Source organism: Rhinoraja longicauda, chromosome 17 (genome assembly GCF_053455715.1).
Source record: "Rhinoraja longicauda isolate Sanriku21f chromosome 17, sRhiLon1.1, whole genome shotgun sequence".
In the NCBI taxonomy this organism is placed as follows: Eukaryota; Metazoa; Chordata; class Chondrichthyes; order Rajiformes; family Arhynchobatidae; genus Rhinoraja; species Rhinoraja longicauda.
In genome coordinates, this window is record NC_135969.1 from 44,707,409 (window position 1) to 44,724,598 (window position 17,190).

Below are 17,190 nucleotides of genomic sequence, written 5' to 3' on the forward strand. Positions count from 1 at the left end.
TTCCATCAACCATTCCTCAGCCCACCTGGCCAATCGATCAATTTTTCACAACCATATTCACTACCTGCAAAACCACCCACTTTTGTATCAATGTCTTTCAATGAATCAGTCAACTCAGAAATTGTCAAAGCAATGGGATGCCAGAATTGGAAAGATAAGCTATTGGGCTGTGGGATTGTGGATGGTGTCTTATATGCAAAAGTTTAACTTTAGCAGCAAGCACATAGAGCGGTAGGAAATGTTAAACATCTTACCACTCCTATTCCAAATCTTGATGAGCACAAACTCTGAAATATTTGCATCAAATCCACCACAAGGTGCCTTCTTTATCTGTAACCACAGCAACATTGTGTGCTCCTCTCTCTCTCGCTGTCTGATATATTGTTCGTGAAAATTGTAATGGTGACTTCTCAACCTTCTCTTCCCAAAAACTATCTGCAACAAAGGGAAAATAGTACCTTTGAAACGAAGAAAATAACACCAAAAATAGACACTGTTAGGTAACCATATTAACTTTGACCACTGCAACTACTGCAGCTCATTAAAAGCAATACTACACTGGTACAACTATAAAGATTTATCGCATGACTGATTCAGTTATATTACTCGCCTAAAATTGCTAAACAAGTGCGGATGAAGAGGAGTGGTGTTTATCGCGCTGAATCATGTAGATGTTGTACTTGCAAGTTTCATTCCCACCACCAACTGAATTGGCATATTTTGTCCACGAGAGATGATGAGAGGACGTTAAATGCAATTAACAAAGTGTGAGAGGAAAAGTCCTTCAGGGTGATTCATCCTTTGCTGATTACAAAGTGATACTGATAAAAGCCCAGGAGATTGCTTCCTCCTCTTGGGGATACGATGCACTTTGCAAAGGGCACTTACAGGAGGAAAAACAAAGTCAGATGGTGGTGAACCTGTGGAATTCATTGCCACAGAAGGCTGTGGAGGCCAAGTCAATGGACCCGAAACATCACCTATTCCTTTTCTCCAGAGATGCTGTCTGACCCCCAGTATTTTGTGTCTATCCTTGGTTGAAACCAGCATCTGTAGTTCCTTCCTATATGGATATTTTTAAGGCAGAGATAGATTCATTCTTGATTAGTACGGGTGTCGGGGGTTATGGGGAGGAGGCAGGAGAATGGAGTTGAGAGGGAGAGATAGATCAGCCATGATTGAATGGTGGAGTAGACTTGATGGGCCGAATGGCTTAATTCTACTCCTATCACTTATTTTTTAGATTTAGAGAGATACAGCGCAGAAACAGGCCCTTCGGCCCACCGGGTCCGTGCCGCCCAGCGATCCCCGCACATTAACATTATCCTACACCCACTAGGGACAATTCTTTCTTTTTTTTAACATTTGCCCAGCCAATTAACCTACATACCTGTACGTCTTTGACAATAGACAATAGACAATAGACAATAGGTGCAGGAGTAGGCCATTCAGCCCTTCGAGCCAGCACCGCCATTCAATGCGATCATGGCTGATCACTATCAATCAGTACCCCGTTCCTGCCTTCTCCCCATACCCCCTCACTCCGCTATCCTTAAGAGCTCTATCCAGCTCTCTCTTGAAAGCATCCAACGAACTGGCCTCCACTGCCTTCTGAGGCAGAGAATTCCACACCTTCACCACCCTCTGACTGAAAAAGTTCTTCCTCATCTCCGTTCTAAATGGCCTACCCCTTATTCTCAAACTGTGGCCCCTTGTTCTGGACTCCCCCAACATTGGGAACATGTTATCTGCCTCTAATGTGTCCAATCCCCTAATTATCTTATATGTTTCAATAAGATCCCCCCTCATCCTTCTAAATTCCAGTGTATACAAGCCCAATCGCTCCAGCCTTTCAACATACGACAGTCCCGCCATTCCCGGAATTAATCTAGTGAACCTACGCTGCACGCCCTCCATAGCAAGAATATCCTTCCTCAAATTTGGAGACCAAAACTGCACACAGTACTCCAGGTGCGGTCTCACCAGGGCCCGGTACAACTGTAGAAGGACCTCTTTGCTCCTATACTCAACTCCTCTTGTTACGAAGGCCAACATTCCATTGGCTTTCTTCACTGCCTGCTGAACCTGCATGCTTCCTTTCATTGACTGATGCACTAGGACATGAAGAAAGTGGCACACCTGAATAGCAACTCAGCGCACACTGTATTTGGGTTGGTTTGTATGTGTGATGTGTGACCGTTAAATAGAAGGTAAAACATTAGACCTTTCTACCTGATGGTTTGGTGAATTTCCTGATGGTGAACCATCTACCATGTATAAATGGTGAATCCATCTATTTAAGATGTGTGTGCAAAAACTAAGTTACCATGTCACAGATAGCTTGGTGAGTAAATGCTCAAAATAATTTTGCACTGAGCTGTGAAGATGAAGTTCCACGATTCACACTGGATTTTCTGATATAAATTTTGTTGAAGTCAGCTGGGTTCCTTTACTGAGTGAGACATTTGCTTGAGGTTGTGGATGACTTGCCAAGTCTGTGGGTTACGTTGTGGTTAACGAGGATTATCTGATGGGTAGGTGTGGTGAATGAGGCTAATGTGGTGGGTTGGAGATTAGTGTGCTGGGTAAATGTGGTTGTTCTGTGGGGTATGTGGGGCTAATGTGGGATCTGCAGATTTACCACATCAGGTGCTCGATGGGTTGTTGGGTGAATGCTGTCAGAGATGGTGCATTCCTTTTGCTGTTTCCAAAAGGCTTACCTGTGTTTTGACTAAAGACTAGTTTCTCGGAGCCATCTCGAATGCTCCACTGTGAAATCTCCTCAAGGTGTGTCTACTTTGAAGAAGTTCTCCTCCTCTCTCTGACGAGAGTTCTGCAACATCCTCTCTCACGGTTCCCCCTCTGTGATTCCTCCTGATTTCTGATAACCCATTCCTTCTCTCCAGAGATGCTGCCTGTCCCATTGAGTTACTCCAACTTTATGTGTCTATCTTTAAATGCTCCTTCAATTATTTGAATTGGTTTTAGGTCAGAGATTTGTATGAGTTGATGGAGATGTTCTAATTTTTTAAGGAAGCTTTCTGAACCTCCCTTCAGCATGTTCTCTGTTCCAGTTTTTACCTCCTATAATGTAGTTTGGGGTCAAGTGTGTATTTTGGGACTCTGGTGTAAGGCAATTAAATGATGTTACCTACCTACCTACCTGTAATGAGAGCCCCAAGAAGGGAATGTTACTGAGAGAGGTTACTGACATTAGCTGGCTTATCCAGTTCAAAAATTTGGGTTAATAGAAATCGTCCAGGGTGTTTAATTGTCATATGAACCAACAGCGGAATAATTACGTTAGGATTAAGTTTATTGCTGTTACGTGTGCTGAAACACAGTGAGAAGCTTTATTTTGCATGCTATCCAAACAGATCAGATAATACTATACATAAATACAATCAAGTCAAACTTGAGTACAATAGGAAGAGCAAAGGGGAAGATACAGAGTGCAGAATATAGTTCTCAGCATTGTAGCGCATCAGTTCCACAGACAAAGTCCAATATCCTCATTGAGGTAGAGGTGAATCGGTCAGTACCCTGGCTGAAGGAAGGACCATTCAGAAGCCTGATAACGATGGGGCAGAAGATATTCTTGAATCTGGTGGTATGGGTTTTCAAATCACTGTACCTTCTGCCAGATGGGAGCAGGGATCGGAAGAAGAAATTCTTACTTGCAGTAGCATAACAGTCAAACAATTCGGCAGATGCCTCTCCAGTTGTTTGAGGTATGATATCGGAGGTTGATTTGACCTTGGTACCGAGGAGGAAGCAACGTGGCTAAACAGTTTCCCATTACTCTTCCATTCCAGCAGGAAGGTCATTTGGGGTGAGATGTACTGTTGTGATGAGAAAAGCATTGGAGAGATGGTTCCTCCAGCAGTTTGCTTTTTGCTCTATTACAGATTGGTTGGTTAGAATCAGGGCTTATATGCCATTGAGCAGCACAATATGGGATAATGGCAAATCTTGAAGGGCAACCAATGTTGAGAAAGATTCTCCTCAGTACATCTTGATTGACACAATCAAAGTGTTTTGATAAGGTCAAAAAAGGCCATGTCGAGCACTTGATGCTGCGATCTCCATTTTTCTGAGATGACTATAGTTATGATGTTGGCCATGTCTACCGTGACTCCGACTTTGGCCATGAGGAAAGAGAGATTTAGGAGGTTCCTTATGATAACGTTCCCTTCTTGCGGATGAACACAGTTACAGTGACAACCGGTTCTTCTCCTGGCATTGCCACCTGGTCTCAGTATCTGGGGTTTGGGGCATGATCCAGTGCGTTTGTGCCTAAAAACTTTTTCAGTCAGAGAGTTGTGAATCTGTGGAATTCTCTGCCTCAGAAGGCAGTGGAGGCCAATTCTCTGAATGCATTCAAGAGAGAGCTAGATAGAGCTCTTAAGGATAGTGGAGTCAGGGGGTATGGGGAGAAGGCAGGAACGGGGTACCGATTGTGAATGATCAGCCATGATCACATTGAATGGCGGTGTTCGCTCGAAGGGCCGAATGGCCTCCTGCTGCACCTATTGTCTATTGTCTAATGTTGTGCTGCCACAATTGTTCAATTCTTTGGTGGGGGGGTGTGGTGGGGGGGAGGGGGGGGCTTGATACATCCTACCTCCTATTGAGTGGCAGTAAATGAAAATTAAAACAAGAAACCATAATTTTCTTTTGCCATTCAATGGCATTACCATTGGCGAATTGTTTTGGTGTAGATACATGCATAAGGTAATAAGGTAACCAATACTTCTCAACCTAATGCGTTCAGCTGTTATTATCGACTTCTGTTGATCGTTCTCCCCTCACCTCAAGTCTTTTGAACATGGGCGACCCTTGCCTTATGGCCTTTTGAGTTTTGGCCGGGCAGAATTCATAAAGCGCTACCCAAAAATTTGGGAGATGGAATGAAAATTGCTCTCACAGAATTTATTTGAGGAAATGGTAAATAAACATCTCACATTCCTTTATGCACTTTTAAATTTCAAATATAAACTTAATTCAGAATAAAAAATATATCCAAAACAAAGTCTGTGCATATATTCTCACTGTTAATACATTCGATAGTGCCATACTCAGTTGTGTTCGTACCTATCATCACACACAACCTCCTTGCCACTCATGTGGTCTCCTGGGGTGATATCCATTCCCTTGTTTGAGGGGCATCCCCACCGGACTCTGTCCCTCAATGTCCAGCGACAGAAGTGACCATAGACTGTGGTCTTCCCCCACAGAGCCTTGCCATTGGCTGCACTGAGCTTCAGTGCATCCCTCAGCACGTACTCCTGCAGTCTGGAGTGGTCAAGTCGGCAACATTCCCCGACGGACATCTCGTTGCCGCCTTGCTTAACGCAAAGTCACGATACAGATCACTTTCTAGGGCCACCGTAGTGCGGGGGTGCTTGAACAGACTGAGCAATGAGATCCCTTATCATTGGCCATACATTTGTAAGTGTCAAGATGGCAGACAAGGTGACATTTTAAGTCGTGCTAAAAAGTTGAATGTGGATTTTCCTGCATTGAATCTAGCAAGGACTCTCTCAGTTGAAGCAGCCTTCTCCTCTTTGCTGCAATGTGTTCAAGAATGATAACATCAACAAACACACTGCCCTCACTTTGTTGGACAAGCTAAATAACTTATTGCCTCTTAAGAACATTCATTAAAGTGATACTTATGACGAAAATATTCTACTGATTTAAAAAAAAAAAAATCCAAGTTATCTGCTTTGAAAAGATGTTGGCTTTTAGCTCTTTGTTACTCTTGAAATCAAATATGAAGGAAAAATCCTTTGAGACAAATTTATTCATGCAAATATCAGAAATGTCAATACTATTTATGTTAATCCTTTAATTCTCTTAATTGATGTTTATTAAATCTGTATGGTTTTATGGAGTCCTACAAAACGGAAATAGCCCAACTTGCCCATGTCGACCAAGATGCTACATCTACACGAGTCTCACCTGCCCGCATCTGGCCTATTTTCCTCATTGATTTTCTGGAACGCGTGTAATTGTAGCCGTTTGGGTTGTCTATCGGGGAAATATATCTATTGATTCAAATATTTTTGTCCAAATATCACACATACGACGAGCATTGTCAGGAACTGGGCTGCCAAAAGTGGTGGTCAAAATATTAGAATCTATCAATAAGTAAGTAATAATGGGGCACTTGGAAATGAAATGGATTGGCACAGTCAGCATGTGTTTAAGAAAGGGAAATAGTGAATGACCAATCTGTTGGAATACATTAGGTTGTCTACTTCAGAAGATGGGCCTCGACGTGAAATGTTGACAGTCCATTTCCCTCGAAGATAGACCCAAAAAGCTGGAGTAAAAAGTGGGGTCAGGCAGCATCTATGTAGAAAAGGAATGGGAGACATTTTTGGGTTGAGACCCTTCTGTTAATTTCCCTCCATAGATGTTGCCTGATGTTGAGTTCCCCCAGCTGGTTGTTTTATGTGAGAGAACGTTATAGGAAAGATATTGTTAAGCTTGAAAGGGTTCAGAAAAGATTTACGAGGTTGTTGCCAGGACCAGAGGGTGTGAGCTATAGGGAGAGGTTAACTCGGCTGGGTCTCTATTCCATGGAGCGCAGGAGGATGAGGGGAGATCTTTTAGAGGTGTATAAAATCAGGAGCGGAATAGATCGGGTAGATGCACAGAGTCTTTTACCCAGAGTAGGGGAATCGAGGACCAGCGGACATAGGTTCAAGGTGAAGGGGAAAAGACGTAATAGGAATCCGAGGGGTGTAGTGGCCTGGCGGAGGGAGGCCAGAGAAAAGGCAAGACGCCAGGCAGTTTAAGATAAGGTTCTTTATTAGGCTGTGAGCTCCTGTTCACAGCGTAGTCCACCTAGGGATGAGCCACGCCTCCCAAGGAGTGGCCAGATCCCCCGGGACCACCACAGGACCCCCCCCCCAAGAACCGGAGGTACAAAACGGACAGGAGGGCGCACGAGGCGACCAGCCCGGGTGCGCACCATGACCGGCGCAGGGACCGGCGACTGACCGACAGGTGGAGGGGTCGTAGCAGACACTGGCGGGGGTAACGTGGACGGGGGGCGACCGCGCGGGCGGGGCTGCGCAACCGGCACCGGCCGATCAATGTCCACGTGTGCCGGCTTCAGCCGTGCGACCGAAACAGTCTCGCTGCGACCCCCCATGTCCAGAACGAATGTGGCCGAGCCGTGTTGCAGGACCTGGAAGGGGCCCTCGTACGGCCGCTGGAGAGGTGATCGGTGCGCGTCCCTGCGCAGGAACACAAACTGGCAGTCCTCCAGAGCGGCAGGGACGTGTGGATGGAAGGTCCCATGACGTGACGTGGGCACAGGTGCCAGCCTGCCCACCGTCTGCCGAAGACGTTGCAGGGCGTCAGAAGGCTGCTCCACTCGACCCTGCGCCAGTGGGATGAACTCCCCGGGAACCGTCAAGGGGGCCCCGTACACCAACTCGGCAGAGGAGGAGGCCAAGTCCTCCTTGGGTGCGGTGCGGATCCCCAGCAAAACCCACGGCAGGGCGTCCACCCAGTCTGGGCCCGTGAGCCGAGCCTTCAGGGCAGCCTTCAGCTGGCAGTGAAAGCGTTCCACCAACCCATTCGACTGTGGATGGTACGCCGTAGTGTGGTGTAGGCGGACACCCAAGAGTCATGCCATGGCCGACCACAGTTCCGAAGTGAACTGCGGCCCCCGGTCGGATGTAATGTCCAGGGCGTCGACGACGTAGAAATACTTTGTTAGGTCAACGGTCATGCCTTGCACAGCAAACTGTGCCTCTGCCTGCTGGAACCAGACCTCAGGCTCTTCGGTCCACAGGGTCGGGAGTTTGAGGGAGACGGCATCGAGGTCGGCAGGACCGGGTTGCGCATTACTGCGAGACATCACGACGCGTGATGTATGTCGAGGTCACCAGTGTAGTGGCCTGGCGGAGGCCAGAGAAAAGGCAAGATGCCAGGCAGTTTAAGATAAGGTTCTTTATTAGGCTGTGAGCTCCTGCTCACAGCGTAGTCCACCTAGGGATGAGCCACGCCTCCCAACGGGCTGGCTTTTAACCCCTTACGCCTGTCCATCACGTAACGAGGGGGCTGACCCAAGGAGTGGCCTGATCCCCCGGGACCGCCACAGTGGTAACTTTTTCACACAGCGGGTGGTGGGTGTATGGAACAAGCTGCCAGAGGAGGTAGTTGAGGCTGGGACTATCCCATCGTTTAAGAAGCAGTTGGACAGGTACATGGATAGGACAGGTTTGGAGGGTTATGGACCAAGAGCAGGGAAGTGGGATTAGTGTAACTGGGATATTGTTGGCCAGTGTGGCGAGTTGGGCCGAAGGGCCTGTTTCCACACTGTATCAATCTGTGACTCTATGACTCTATGAGAAGGAATGGATGACTTTTCCGGTCGAGACACTTCTTTAGACTGAAGGGTCTTGACCCGAAACACCACCCATTCCACCGCTCCAGAAATGCTGCCTGTCCTGCTGAGTTACTCCAGCATTTTGCGTCTATCTTCGGTTTTAACCAGCGTCTGCAGTTCCTTCCTACACAGGTTGTTTTATGTTCAAGATTCCAGCTTCTGCATTCTCTAGTGTTTCCCATCACTGGCAGAGTGGCAGCTTCTTCGGCACAATTCATTTGACATTGATGTATTACACTCAACATTGAATCCTCATTTTTATTTTTAACATTTCAGCGGTGCATTGTCATCTTTCAAAGGTGTGCCTCTGTCTTCCCCTAATGAAAGATTTGAGTAAAACATCAAATGGTGGGGACACTGATTCAGTGGATGAGCACACAGTGTGTTTGCGTCCGGAATCTTGGTTTCCCTTAAGCAGCATGTTAATCTTAAAATTCACATCCCTGATTTCAAATTCCAACATGACTTCTTGGCTTCCTATCTCAGGAACCCCCTCTAGCCTTGAAGCCCTCCAAGATATCTCCATTCCTCCTGTTAAGTAGCAGTCAATCAAAGTTAAAACAAGAAAGCATCATCTCCTTTTGACTTTCAAGAGTATTTAATTGTCATATTACTGGTAATATCATGGTCTATAATAGTATAAGAAAATAACTGCAGATGCTGGTACAAATCAAAGGTATTTATTCACAAAATGCTGGAGTAACTCAGCAGGCCAGGCAGCATCTCAGGAGAGAAGGAATGGGTGACGTTTCGGGTCGAGACCCTTCTTCAGACTGATGTCAGGGGGGCGGGACAAAGGAAGGATATAGGTGGAGACAGGAAGATAGAGGGAGATCTGGGAAGGGGGAGGGGAAGAGAGGGACAGAGGAACTATCTAAAGTTGGAGAAGTCTATGTTCATACCACTGGGCTGCAAGCTGCCCAGACGAAATATGTAAATAAGTTGACATCTGAGCAACAAATCATCCTCCAACATTTCCGTCACCTACAACGGGACCCCACCACTGGCCATATCTTCCCATCCCCTCCCCTTTCTGCGTTCCGCAGAGACCGTTCCCTCCGTAACTCCCTAGTCCACTCGTCCCTTCCTACCCAAACCACCCCATCCCCGGGCACTTTCCCCTGCAACCGCACGAGATGCAACACCTGTCCCTTTACCTCCCCCCTCAACTCCATCCAAGGACCCAAACAGTCTTTCCAGGTGAGACAGAGGTTCACCTGCACCTCCTCCAACCTCATCTATTGCTTCCGCTGCTCCAGATGTCAACTTCTTTACATCGGCTAAACCAAACGCAGGGTCGGCGATCGCTTTGCTCAACACCTGTGCTCGGTCCGCGTTGGCCAAACTGATCTCCCGGTGGCCGAGCACTTCAACTCCCCCTCCCAGTCTGACCTTTCTGTCATGGGCCTCCTCCAGTGCCATAGTGAGGCCCACCGGAAATTGGAGGAACAGCGCCTCATATTTTGCCTGGGCAGCTTGCAGCCCAGTGGTATGAACATCGACTTCTCCAACTTTAGATAGTTCCTCTGTCCCTCTCTTCCCCATCCCAGATCTCCCTCTATCTTCCTGTCTCCACCTATATCCTTCCTTTGTCCCGCCCCCCTGACATCAGTCTGAAGAAGGGTCTCGACCCGAAACGTCACCCATTCATTTTCTCCTGAGATGCTGCCTGACCTGCTGAGTTACTCCAGCATTTTGTGAATAAATACCTTCATGGTCTATAATGGTCTATAAACACAGTATTCAAAGATAACACAATGAACAAAAAGGTTAAACAAAATGAAAAACCCCAATTTTAGTGCAGAAAAGTCCCGAGTGCAACCAAGACAGTTCGCAGTTCATAGTTTAGTTGGATTTTGTTGTTCTCCAGCATGATGTTCGCTGGGAAGAAGCTGTCCCTGAACCTGGACTTTGCAGCTTTGAGCCTCCTGGACATTTTTCCCAATGCAAAGAGTGAGATGAGAGTGTGGCCAGGGTGGTGTGGATCCTTGATGATGTTGGCTGTCTTTTTGAGGCAGCGCCTCCTGTAGATCTCTTAGATAGTGGGGAGGTCAGTACCCGTGATGGACCGGGCAGTGTAATAATGACATGATATTACCATTGTTGCATCTTTCACGAGGACCATCTTTGGTGTCACTGGAAACTATTGAATCGATAACCAAAATTGTCACTGTAAAAGCTGGCAAGTTATTGCATATTCTGTAGCAAAGTGAATTTTGTGTTGACAGTCCAAAACCTATCCACCATCTTCATTGCCCAAGTCGGGAGTGTTGTGGAATATTCGTCAATTTGTTGCTTAGTTTCTGTTCCAGCAATACTTGACGTTTGGCACCAAGCTGCCATTTAATCGGCACTGCGACTGCTAATGTTGTTTCAACAATACTGCTACGTGGTTGCATTATGTACTGTTTACAAGCTGTTATACAACCTCCTGTACACTACCTTCCCAAGCCATAAGCTCTATTTGGTGGGACAAAAAGCAATCAATGCCTGGGAACACCATGCCTGCAAGTCTCACACCATCCCGAATTGGAAAAATGTTGTTGTTTCTGTTTTGTAATTGAATGTAATTCCTCAAACCATTCTTAACTACAGTCTGTTCATCCATTTGCAGGGTGTTGGTCTGACTGAGAATTAATTGTAGCAGTTATTGATCATCCACAATTTAAAAAAAAAAAACAATTTTGAGGGCATTTTAAGGATGGGCAAACTAGGCTGACCATCTTCAAGTGAGACACTCGGAAATGGATTCAGACGTCAGCGTTTTATGAAGGTTCACCATGGTGTCCATGTTCCTATATTCTACGTCTGCTCCAGCACTTTGGTTCTTGTGTAGATCCATGACTGGATATATACACCCACAAACACTTGGACCAAATTATTACTTATTATAGAAGTGGTAATGGGACATCTGGAAATTAATTGGGTTGCGTAGAACACAGAACAGTACAGCACAGGAACAGGCCCTAGGGCCACGAAGTCTGTGCCGAACTAGATGGCAAGATAAACTATAATCTGTACCCTTCCATTCCCAGCACAGTCTACATGGATTTATGGAAGGGAAATTGTTTGACAAATCTGGAATTGCTGTGAAGTTGTAACAGGATAAATAACAGTAAACCAGCTGATTTGGACTTTCAGAAATGGAGTGCATAATATTGTGGGTAATGTGCTGGTTTGGATTGCAGGTTGGTTAATGGCCAGAAAACAGCAGGAAAATATGAGTAATTGTGGCTGGCCAGGGCGATGTTGCATGGATTAGTGCCGGGACTCCAGCTGTTAGGGGTTTATTTTGGGTGGGGTTGATCAAGTGTGATATCTCCAAGTTTGCTGATGATAGAAACAACGCATGTTTCTAAAGAAATTCCTCATCTCCTTCCAAAAAGAACGTCCTTTAATTCTGAGGCTATGACCTCTAGTCCCAGACTCTCTCATTAGTGGAAACATCCTTTCCACATCCACTCTATCCAAGCTTTTCACTTGTTGGTGTTTATGTTCACAAATCACTGAAAATTAATATGCAAGCACAGCAAGCAAATAGAAAAGCACGTTGATCTTTACTGCAAGAGGATTTCATTGCAAGAGTCAAGGTGTTATTCTGCTTGTATTAGATGATAATTATGTTTGTTTCTTACCCAAAGATGGGGGTCAATGGAAGAGCGTTCACCTGTTTCCACCAATCTTTCCACCACCACGCACAAGAAGCCACTGTGTGCAGATGCCGAGAAGTGTGTTCAGCTCTGGCTGAACCATTACTAATCTTGTGATGTGGTCTCAGTAAGAAGACCCAAAGATGGATATTACTTGCCGAATTCTGCAGAATTGAGGAAGGAAGAAAGCATTCTCTTTCTGACACCCATTCCTTCTCTCCAGAGATGCCGCCTGACCCGCTGAGTTACTCCAGCACTTTGTGTCTAGCTTCTCTTTCTTTGTCAATACTGATGAAGGGTTTTTGATGAGATATGTCAATTGGTTTCTCTTTCCACAGATGCCTCTTGACTGGCTGAGTTTCTCAGCATTTCTGTTTTTGTTTCAGATTCCAGTTTCAGATTCCAGCCAATCACACAAGACAATTATTGTCATTTCAAGTGTATTATTATCTTTCCAATTGTATTATTGGTAGTTGATAATTTGTGGGAATTGAGTGGAAGAATGTTTGTTACTGCTATGAAAATATTTAAGAAGCTTTGATAAAGCTTTGTTTCTTTATTTTCAGATAATAAAGGCACAGGACATACAAATTGAGCTCTTGACTGTGGGATTGTTCCTCGGTTTTCATCTGCAATCCCATCAGCAATTCAGCATTCTCCTGCAAAACAAGTTGTGATTTTGAATGCTTTGACTCCAGGAACATCCTCGCTGAGACCAGACATAACTGCAGAGAACTCTCTCCAACCTGTAAGTCATTGTCACTCTGTGTTCTCCATAGTTTATTCACTTCAATAGAGAAAGGCTTGGGTAAATCGTGAAAAGTCTGGATAGAATGGATGTGGAGAGGATATTTCCACTAGTGGGAGAGTCTAGGACCAGAGGGCACAGCCTCAGAATTAAAGGACGTTCCTTTAGGAAGGGGATGTCAGGAATTTCTTTAGTCAGAGGGTGGTGAATCTGTGGAATTTATTGCCACACAAGGCTGTGGAGGCCGTCAATGGATATTTTAAAGGCAGAGATAGATAGATTCTTGATTAGTACGGGTGTCAGGGGTTAAGGGGAGAAGGCAGGATAATGGGGTTGAGAGGGAGAGATATATCAGCCGTGATTGAATGACTGAGTTGACGATGGGCCGAATGGCCTGATTCTGCTGCTGGAACTTACGAACTTCACTGTTCCCAAATAGACAATAGACAATAGGTGCAGGAGTAGGCCATTCGGCCCTTCGAGCCAGCACAAATGAAGGAAGTTGCAGAAGGTTTGTCCACCAAACCCAGGGTCCTTGTTTCTTCTTTGTTCTTGCATGTTGCCTTTCATTATGTTTAAACATTTATGTTTTTTAAAATATTTTATTTTTTATTCTCCTGCATTGTGAAGCAATCTGCCAAGTTTCTGTTTTCAAACTGCTTCTGACCATCACCAAGCTGCATTGGTTGTGCTCCCCCATTGGGACTCTATGTGCTCCAGAAGTGTTGAATAAAAATGTTGAACAACAGAAATGCCAAACCTAAGCTGTGTGTATCTGTGTTTGGAATTGCTATGCACTCTGATCAGTTCCCCATTCACCATGACACTTTGCCACCTCTATTCAACCTTGCATTGCACCAGTCCAAAAAAATAGATAAAGTGCTGGTGTAACTCAACGGTCAGTCTGAAGAAGGGTCCCTACCCGAAACGTCACCTATCCATGTTCTCCAGAGATGCTTCCTGACCTGAGGAGTTACTCCGGCACTTTGTCTCTTTTTTTGTAAACCAGCATCTGCAGTTCTTCATTTATTCATTACTCCAGTGCAACTGTGGATATGGTCACTTTGAATCCATCCGTTGTATTATACAATTTATTGTACTAAATTCATTTGAATGATCACAACTGCTTTGCTTTTTAGTTTCTTTTTGTGGAATTCTCTGCCACAGAAGGCAGTGGAGGCCAATTCACTGGATGAATTTAAAAGAGAGTTAGATAGAGCTCTAGGGGCTAGTGGAATCAAGGGACATGGGGAGAAGGCAGGCACGGGTTACTGATTGTAGATGATCAGCCATGATCACAATGAATGGCGGTGCTGGTTCGAAGGGCTAAAAGGCCTCCTCCTGCACCTATTTTCTATGTTTCTATCCAAAAGAATTGCTCCAACACACTGTCCTGTCTGAAACATAGAAACATAGAAAATAGGTGCCAGAGTAGGCCATTCGACCCTTTGAGCCAACACCGCCATTCAATATGATCATGGCTGGTCATCCACAATCAGTACCCCGTTCCTGCTTTCTCCCCATATCCCTTGATTCCCTTAGCGCTAAGAGCTAAATCTAACTCTCTCTTGAAAACATCCAGTGAATTGGCCTCCACTGTCTTCTAAGAATGGTCCTAACCTGAAATGTTGCCAATCCATGTCCTCCACAGATACTGCCTGGCCCCCGCTAAATTACTCCAGCACTTTGTGCTTTGCTCAAGATTCTGGCATCTGCAGTTCCTTGTGTCTCCATTGTCATGTTTTATTTCTCCTTTCACACTTTGATCAGTTGAATGAGGCTGAGAGGGCTGCAATTAGTAGGTTCATCACTTGTTGGTATTTTGGAAGTTGAATGTGTGAACAAACAAGACGGCTGCCATCCGTTATTTTTGGTAATACCAACCACATGATTGGTTTGCGTCTTCAGAAAATGTAGGATTTGATACCGCCATATTACCTACTTGAACATTAACGACAGCAACAAAGATAATTTGTATTTATACAGTGCCTTTAAAATACCAAAGCATCTCAGTAGAATTATGGAATGATGAGTGTGGATAGGTGGTGGGGATGAATAAACTCTAAATCCGCAGGCATATTTGCAAAATCATGCAGCAAGTTGTGGGCAAATTTGGTTTCCATTAGAATTTGCCCAAATAAACCATATTGATCATGCACATCCAAGCATTCTTATCTGTCCTTCACATTTGTATGTTTTGGATTTCTCAATTTGCTCTTTATAACAAAGTCAAGAAATTGAAGTTCTATTTGCTGAAAAGTCTTCAGGTTGGACAGGTTGTTCAGATGCTGGTACAAATCGAAGGTATCACAAAAATGCTGGAGTAACTCAGCGGGTCAGGCAGCATCTCAGGAGAGAAGGAACGGGTGACGTTTCAGGTCGAGACCCTTCTTCAGTCTGACCCGCTGAGTTGCTCCAGCATTTTATGATACCTTCGAATAATTTGGACAGATCCTTTATTCCTCATGCGGGAGTGGGAGAGAGATCACCAGTATGCTTATATACTGGTAGCCCCTTGTGGCCCCTCTCAAAGATGCAACATTCTGGGTGCATCTTTATACAACACAAAAAGCCTTACGAGTTCTGCAAAGTCATCATTACTCAACTTTAACCTGACCGTATATGGACTTGACTGGTTTTTACATGATATTAGTTCTCGGTCCTTGGAACAGCTCCCTGTGCACTTATTGGTCCCCTGTTTTCTTATCTTCGTGCTTTCCCTTGTCGTTTAACGTCATCCTCCGTCAGTCCTTAACTTATTTTAATAATTGTTATGTTCTGTGGTTTTTCCAAGAATTGAATTATCAGTCATATCCATATGAGCCATTAGTATTTCTCCAATGTCAACAATATAGAAGCCACATAAGCATACAAGCAGTTTTACAGACAATAGTCAAGTATCCCATCATGCAAAGTTAATAGCCCTTTGCTCTTTCAACTCCATCCTGTAACAATGTGTGTGAGACGTTGATATGGTCTGTAGCTTTGGAATAAGTAAACAGTCCTTGCACAGTGATAAACTCTTTCACTCTGCCCAGTCATAAATGCAGCCTCGGTCTAATGATCAGTCTAAAATCAGGACTTGGCTTCCCTTGGCATTAAGGTTGAATGACTGATAAAACCAACTGGAATGCCAAACAATTCATACAATGGCAACACATGGACATGCTAGTTACAACCCTTGTACACAATACACATGATTGACACAGATTGGTACACACAATACACAAGTCTGAAGAAGGGCCTCGACCCGAAACGACACCCATTCCCTCTCTCCAGAGATGCTGCCTGTCCCATTGAGTTACTCCAGCGTTTTGTGTCTATCTTTGATTTAAACCAGCATCTGCAGTTCCTTCCCACACAATACACATACTTGTTGCACAAAAGCATAATTATATCATGGCTACAAAAAAAAAAATTGAACTTGGTTGCTTAAACTTGTGAACATCAAGAGTTAAGTTTTTGGTCAACAAAATGAAAGCGATGTATCAATATATTAATTAAGGCTAAAATATCTTGGACGACCATGACCACAAATCTAAGATGTATAATGGGAGAACAAAGAATCAATTTGCATGTTAATAAATCAGTCCTTGTGGTAGAGATCGTGTAATTTATTCCAATTAATAGTGCAAGACTTGTTAAATAGTACATTTTCTAATAACACTATATTATGTTAAAGATTGAAGGGTAAACAAATTAAAAACCAGGCAGACCTTGTGTGAAGTGTGATCCTCGAAAGTTGAGCAGCAATGTTGTAACCTTTTGAACTGAGTCACTCGGAGGCTAAACAGACACAGAGTGCTGGAGTAACTCAGCGGGTCAGGCAGCATCTGTGGAGAACATGGATAGGTGACGTTTCACAGAGTGCTGGAGTAACTCAGCGGGTCAGGCAGCATCTCTGGAGAACATGGATAGGTGACGTTTCACAGAGTGCTGGAGTAACTCAGTGGGTCAGGCAGCATCTCTGGAGAACATGGATAGGTGATGTTTCAGGACAGGACTCTTCAGACTGAAGGTACTGTCACCTATCCATGTTCTCTAAAGACATTGCCTGACCCACTGAGTTACTCCAGCACTTTGTGTCCCTTTGTGTGAACCAGCAGCTGCAGTTTCTTGTTTTAACACTCGGAGGATAAATCTAGTTGATATAAAAATCTTTATTTGTCAAGAGAAACAGACGTTCTTTGGGAGCTCCTCTTGGTCGAATCCCTCCAACTCAAAATAGATGACCGTATAAACGCTTAAGATTAAAGATAAAAGAGGGTAATTCAATACTGTTTTGATAACTACAATGATATTATTTTGAGTCTACATTTACAATGTAGCCGACAAGATCCCTTTGAAGGTCGCAGCACCTTTGCAGATTTATCGTGATTACA

The 17,190-nt window shown here is 44.6% G+C and overlaps 1 protein-coding gene across 12 annotated transcripts in view; it reads left to right on the forward strand.

The window, feature by feature from the left end:
• Positions 1 to 17,190, forward strand: part of LOC144601969 (ERC protein 2) — a 552,614-nt gene that overhangs the window by 2,689 nt on the left and 532,735 nt on the right. For all 12 annotated transcript variants that reach the window (XM_078414628.1, XM_078414617.1, XM_078414626.1 and 9 more), the window contains exon 2: positions 12,627 to 12,808. The gene's annotated coding sequence lies outside the window, so the exon portion shown is untranslated. The remainder of the gene's footprint in view (positions 1 to 12,626; positions 12,809 to 17,190) is intronic.